The sequence below is a fragment of the Rhinoraja longicauda genome, unplaced genomic scaffold, assembly GCF_053455715.1.
Source record: "Rhinoraja longicauda isolate Sanriku21f unplaced genomic scaffold, sRhiLon1.1 Scf001081, whole genome shotgun sequence".
Taxonomy (NCBI): Eukaryota; Metazoa; Chordata; class Chondrichthyes; order Rajiformes; family Arhynchobatidae; genus Rhinoraja; species Rhinoraja longicauda.
Genome location: NW_027602297.1, coordinates 1 through 6,526, shown reverse-complemented (window position 1 = coordinate 6,526; position 6,526 = coordinate 1). Strand labels below are relative to the sequence as shown.

The 6,526-nt window shown below is 55.1% G+C and overlaps 1 pseudogene; it reads right to left on the bottom strand.

The window, feature by feature from the left end:
* Window positions 1-4,587: 4,587 nt before the first annotated feature.
* Window positions 4,588-4,754, bottom strand: LOC144591509 (U2 spliceosomal RNA; annotated as a pseudogene).
* Window positions 4,755-6,526: the final 1,772 nt, after the last annotated feature.

The following is a 6,526-nucleotide window of genomic DNA, read 5'->3' as shown; positions in this document are numbered from 1 at the left end:
TGCCAGACAAGCTGGGCTGTCCGTTCTGGGAACCACGCCACAGGATCCATGGAGTCATTCCCCTGCAGTGCCTGCAGGACGTTCCGTGCTGACCACTGCCCGATGGACTTGTGGTCAAAGGTGTTGGTCCGGAAGAACCTGTCCACAAACGACAGATGGTTCGGCAATGTCCAGCTGACTGGCACATTGCGTGGCATCTGCGCCAGGCCCATCCTTCGCAACACCGGGGACAGGTAGAACCTCAGCAGGTAGTGGCATTTGGTGCCCACGTGCCTTGGCTCTATGCTCCGCCTGATGCAGCCACACACGAAAGTGGCCATCAGAATGAGGGCGACGTTGGGCACGTCTTTACCCCCGTTGTCTGCCGACTTGTGCATTGTGGCTCGTCGCACCCGGTCCATCGCCGACCCCCAGATGAAGCGGAAGACGGCCCGGGTGATCCCCTTGGCGTGGGAGGGAGGGACGGGCCACACTTGCGCCAAGTACAGCAGCCCCGAGAGCACCTCACACCTGATGACCAGGTTTTTCCCCGTGATGGAGAGGGAGCGCTGCTTCCACAGCTCCAGCTTCTTCCCCACCTTGGCTATCCGCTCCAGCCAATTTTTGTCACATGCCTCAGCCTTCCCGAACCAGATCCCCAGCACCTTCAGGAAGTCAGGCTTGATGGTGAAGGGGATGGAAGATCGGTCGGGCCAGTTGCCAAAGAGCATGGCCTCGCTCTTCCTGCGGTTTACCCTGGCCCCCGTGGCCAACTCAAACTGGTCGCAGACGCTGATCAGTCTGCGGACCGACCCTGGGTCCGAGCAGAAGACGGCGACATCGTCCATGTACAGGGAGGCCTTGACCTGAGTGCCCCCACTGCCTGGCAATGTCACTCCTCTTATGCTCGCATCCTTCCTGATGGATTCGGCAAAGGGTTCAATGCAACAGACGAACAAGACAGGGGAAAGAGGGCAACCCTGCCTGACTCCAGACCTGACGGGGAAGCTGTCTGATTCCCACCCATTAATTTGGACTGCACTACAGATCTCGGAGTAGAGCAGTTGTATCCACTTCCTGATTCCCTCCCCAAAGCCCATTTTGGAGAGCACGTCCCTCATGTACGTGTGCGATATCCTGTCGAAGGCCTTCTCCTGGTCCAAGCTGACCAGGCAGGCATCCACCCGTCTGTCCTGCACGTAGGCAATGGTATCTCTCAGCAGCACCAGGCTGTCTGAGATTTTCCTGCCAGGTACAGCACAGGTTTGGTCCGGGTGGATCACCTGTCCCAGAGCAGACTTGACCCGGTTGGCGATGGCCTTAGACAGGATCTTGTAGTCTACATTCAACAATGTGATGGGTCTCCAATTCCTTAAGTCATTCATCTCCCCCTTCTGCTTGTAGATCAGGGTGATGTTGCCCTTCCTCATAGAGTCTGACATGCTGCCGGCTAGAAGTATATCGTTGTACACTTCCAGCAGGTCCGGGCCCACCCAGTCCCACAGAGCCGAGTACAACTCTGCCGGTAAGCCATCGCCTCCGGGAGTTTTACTCGAGTCAAAGGAACGGATGGAGCCAGTCAGCTCCTCCAGGGTCAGTGGTTGGTCCAGACTCTCCCGCTTGCTGTCGTCCAAGACTTCCGTGATGGAGGACAGGAAGTTCTGGGAGGCGGTGCTGTCTGTGTTCTTTACATCGTACAGATCCTTATAAAAGGATCTGCAGATCTTGAGCATGTCTGACTGCGAGGATGTTACCGAGCCGTCCTCCTCCCTAAGGCTTTTGATCACAGAGCTCCCCCTGTGAACCTTATGGAAGAAGTAACGTGAGCACGTCTCATCCTGCTCAACATGGCGGACCCTGGACCGGAAGATGATCTTGGAGGATTCAGAGGTAAAGTGCCGAGCTTGCCGGCCCTTCAACTCTCTCAGTTCCTCCCTCACATCCACCCCTCTCCTCTGCAGAAGGAGTAGCTGCTGCAAATCTGTCTGGAGTTGACACAGTTCCCTCTTACCCTGTCTTGCTCTCTGAACACCTTTGGAGACGAAGAACTTCTTGATGTTCTCCTTTGTTGCCTCCCACCAGAGTGTCGCGGAGTCAAAGAGGGGCCTCACAGTTCTCCAACATGCGTAGTCCCTCTTTAGCTCCTCAACGCTCTCCGGGGTCAACAGCTCCACGTTTAACTTCCACGTCCCTCTGCCCGCCTTCCGGTCCTCCTGTAGGTGACAGGTGGCCTGAAGGAGGCAGTGGTCAGAGAAGAACACCGGCGCGAGGTCGGTGTGTCTGACCGTGACGGCCTTCGATGTGAAGAGGAAGTCTATCCGGGACTGGGCTGAACCGTTCGGTCCTGACCAGGTGAACCGCCGCTGGGCTCCGCCTGCAGGGTCACTGAAGGCGTCGCGCAGCTTTGCATCTTTGACCGTCTCCACCAGGAGTTTGGAGGTGCCGTCCAGTCTGTGGTTGGCACTGCCGGATCGTCCAGCCGCATCGATGATGCAGTTGAAGTCACCGGCCAGAACGAGCGGTCTAGACGTGGCCAGCAGCGGTGGGAGCTGCTGGAGAACGGCCAACCGCTCGCTCCGCCTGGGTGAGGCATACACATTAATCAGCCGGAGCGGAGAACCACGGTACATTACATCCACCACCAAGAGACGCCCCCCCACCACCTCCCTTACCTCAGTGATGGTGAAGCCCCCTCCCCGCAGCAAGATCCCCAGACCGGACGCTCGACAATCATTGCCCCCCGACCATACCGACAGTCCGTGGGGCCACCATCGCGACCACCTCCGATAGCAGCGAAGGTGTGGCAGCCCGCACTCCTGTAAAAAAGTCACATCCGCCTTTACCTTGGCCAGGTACTGCAAGGCGGATACACATCGCGCAGTGCTCTTCACACTGCGCACGTTTAAGGATGCCAGTTTCAGCTCCATTGTCCTTTATTGTCCCAGGCGATCCTCCCGCATGCCAATCATCTGGCTCAGTTCCTGCACATTTCTGTCGCACAGGTAATGGTACATGTTGGTGGCTTCCTCCGCACAGGGTGTGTTTTCTGGCGAGGCCACTGCGCTGCTCCCAGTTTCCTGGAGCTGGGGACCATTTGCCACTGCACTGCTCCCGGTCTCCCGGAGCTGGGGCCCATTGGCCACTGCACTGCTCCCGGTCTCCCGGAGCTGGGGCCCATTGGCCATTGTGCCGCTCCCGGTCTCCCGGAGCAGGGGCCCATTGGCCGTTGTGCCGCTCCCGGTCTCCCGGAGCAGGGGCCCATTGGCCGTTGTGCCGCTCACGGTCTCCCGGAGCTGGGGCCCATTGGCCATTGTGCCGCTCACGGTCTCCCGGAGCAGGGGCCCATTGGCCGTTGTGCCGCTCACGGTCTCCTGGGGCTGGGGCCCATTGGCACTGCTCCCAGTCTCCTGGGGCTGGGGGGCAACAGACACGTTCTTTTTCTTACCTTCCTCCTCCCCCGTTTCCTTCCTCTGCCTCTGCCTCCGTTGTCGGCCCTTCCCGGTCGTCTCATCCTCCGATGCGGAGAGGCTGCTGGCCTCGTCCTGGGAGAGGACTCTTTTTTGGGACTTGCTTGCCCCCTCCGCCTTTTTCTCCGTGCGCACAGCCTTCAATGTTTTCCTCGACTGTACCACCTTCCATTCCTCCTCTTCCTGTTCCCCCTCTTCCATCGACTCACCCTCGTGGGGAGGGGCCTGGGGGGCTCTGTCCTGCGGTTTGGGGCTCCTGGTGGTCGCGCTGTCATCGCCCTTGCTCTCCTTTCCTTTTTGGGCTTTTTCAGTGGTAGGAGGCGTCTCGTCCACCCTGGGGGTGCTGGCAGCGGCCCCTCTTATCGCCTGTGCATAAGTGCTTGCTCTTTTAGGGCAGGCCCTGTAAAGGTGGCCTGCCTCCCCACACAGGTTGCAGCTCTTACTCTCTTTACAATCCCTTGTCTCGTGGCCTTCTAACTTGCAGTTTCTGCAGACGACTGTCCTGCATTCTGCCGCCACGTGCCCAGGTTTGTTGCATTTCCTGCACACCCTGGGCTGCCCCACGTACGTCATGTAGCCCCGGTTCCCTCCGATAGCGAACACCGAGGGAGGGTGGACAATGAATCCCTTCCCGTCCACCCTCAGCTTCACTTTTACCTGCCTCTTGCTCGTCCAGATCCCGAACAAGTCCTTTATGTCCACGCAGTTCCCGGCCCCTTCGACGTAGCGCGCAAGGAAGGTGAGGACATCCACGACGGGCACATGTGGGTTAAACATGTGCACCGTGATCATCCGTTCCCTCTGGGTGGGGAGGGTGAAGAGCGGCTGCACCTTCAGGAGCGACAGCGGGGCTTCATCCCCCTTCTCCCGGAAGTCCTGCAGTAACTTCTGCCATCCCGCCGGGTTCTGGAAGGTAACGTCGAAGTATCCGTTACCTGGGAAGTCCTGGAGGCAGAAGATGTCCCCGGCCTTGAATCCACAGGCCTCCAGCAGCACCTTCTTGATGAAGAGATCCCTTGAGAAAGGGTTCCCCTCCTTGAGGTCCTTCACCGATACACGCAGGGTATTCCGAATACCCTGCCCTCCAGCTCCACTTGCTACTGCCATCCCACCTGGATAAGGGTGTTAGGTTGGTTACCCAACCAGCATGGATCCACCCCTAAACCAGACACGTGCTCCTGACCTCCGCTCCTCGTCGATGACCCAATGCAAATACTGCTCTTATACTTACCCTGTTCTAATAAGAACATTAAGATTGTGCCAGAACAGATACTACACTTGATCTTAGCCAAAAGGCCGAGATGCCTGCTTGCGTTCCCTGCAGGTTTTCTTCTCGAGTTGACTTAACTTTTTCACCCAAAAGTAGTGGCCAGTTATACTGTTTCTGACCCGTCCTATCTCCCGCCAGATCTTGGAATCTCTTTGTTCAAAAAGATATGTATGAGGTTTTCTTCTGATCTGCGCTTATGTTCGGGGATACCGGGGATGGCCAGACGGTGTAAATTGGGATTTCATTGTGAGGTGATGGGTGTTAACTGGTTTCCCATCACCTACCAGGTAGTTTTCTATGGGCTATTGTGCCCCCTCACTGAGATGAACTGTTTAGGTCGGCTTGGGGCATTGTGAGTATGCTGATGTCAGCGCCCCAGTGTCTGGACTCCGACCTGGTTTCGTAGGTTTCTGCATGGCCAATACCCATCCTTTGTTCTGGCCGTAGCTTTGCAGAAACCTAGAGACTGGGTTGTAAGGTTTTTACTTTTTGTGGCTGGTCACGAGGTCCTGCAGCCATTTTAGGACCCACAGATTGTGACATCCTTTGGTAAACTGACTGCAGCCTTTCTCCGCTATCAGCCCCAGTCTCCCGTTTAAAATGTCCAAACTGCAGCTCTTTGGTTTTGTGTTGATTTCAGAATGAGGGAAAACTTCTCAAATCTTACAATGTGGTTGTGTGTGCCTGAGACTGTGGTGTATGTGCATGTGTGACAGTGTGCATGTGCGTGTGCGTGATCGTGTATGTTTGAGACTATGTGTGAGTGAGTGTGTGTGAATGTGCCTGATGTACCTGCAATGTGTGTGTCTGCATATGTAGGTGTATACATTGTTTATACAAGTGGTGTGTATGGTTCTCCTTGTATATGTATGTGTGTGTGTGTGTGTGTGTGTGTGTGTGTGTGTGTGTGTGTGTGTGTGTGCATATGCATGTGTTTTATTTCAATACAGTTCAGTGCTCGTTATGTTAATGGTGAGAATGAGATTAATGCAGTTTGATGGATCAGACTGGAGACAGGAGATGGTGGAATGAAATCTGCTGGACTGTCCCCACCTACAGTCACAGAGCACAAGCTCGATGGGCTGAGTGGCCTGCCCCTGCTCCATCTGCCAGCAGCATGTGTGGGTTGTGGAGCCTTGTCCAGGCCTCCAACCCACTCGTCTCAGTGCCCCACGACATGTCCCAGTCCCACCAGGCCCGTTTCCTTGTCCACTCTGCCCTGCATACACTGATGCTGGTAACCTCAGATACACTGTGTGGCTGCACCTTCCACCTTTCAACAGCTCTCTGACCAGCAAGGTTTAGAGTTTAGAGTGAACTCCCCTCGATGTCCTGGTAATTACTTGGTGTAAATGATCCCACAGATGGAAATATTTTCCCCATGTCCAGCCGTCAAACTCCGGTATAACCTCAAAAACCTCAATTACTCAGCATTCATTCCCATTTCTAGCCTGTTCAAACTCGTCAGTAATGCCATGTCCTTGTGGGCTGTACCCTACCTCCTCCAGTGTGCCTTGGTCCATTTACAATCCGGACAACAGGCCATGCCCACTTTACAGCTGTTTGGGAACAGAAATACACCCATCGCAAATGCACTATGTGCCACCCAAGTATTTGAGACAGGGAATAAAATGTAATTTATGTGAAAAAAAGGAAATGAATAAATGCAAGCCAGTCTCATTTGTCCACATTTGACACCATCCCTCTAAACACTTCCTATCAATTGACATCAGCCTTAACTTAAATTCTAATGTCACAGGAATAAGTTGAAGAAGAGAGGTCACAACATTTTCACCAAAACTGGAGTTTA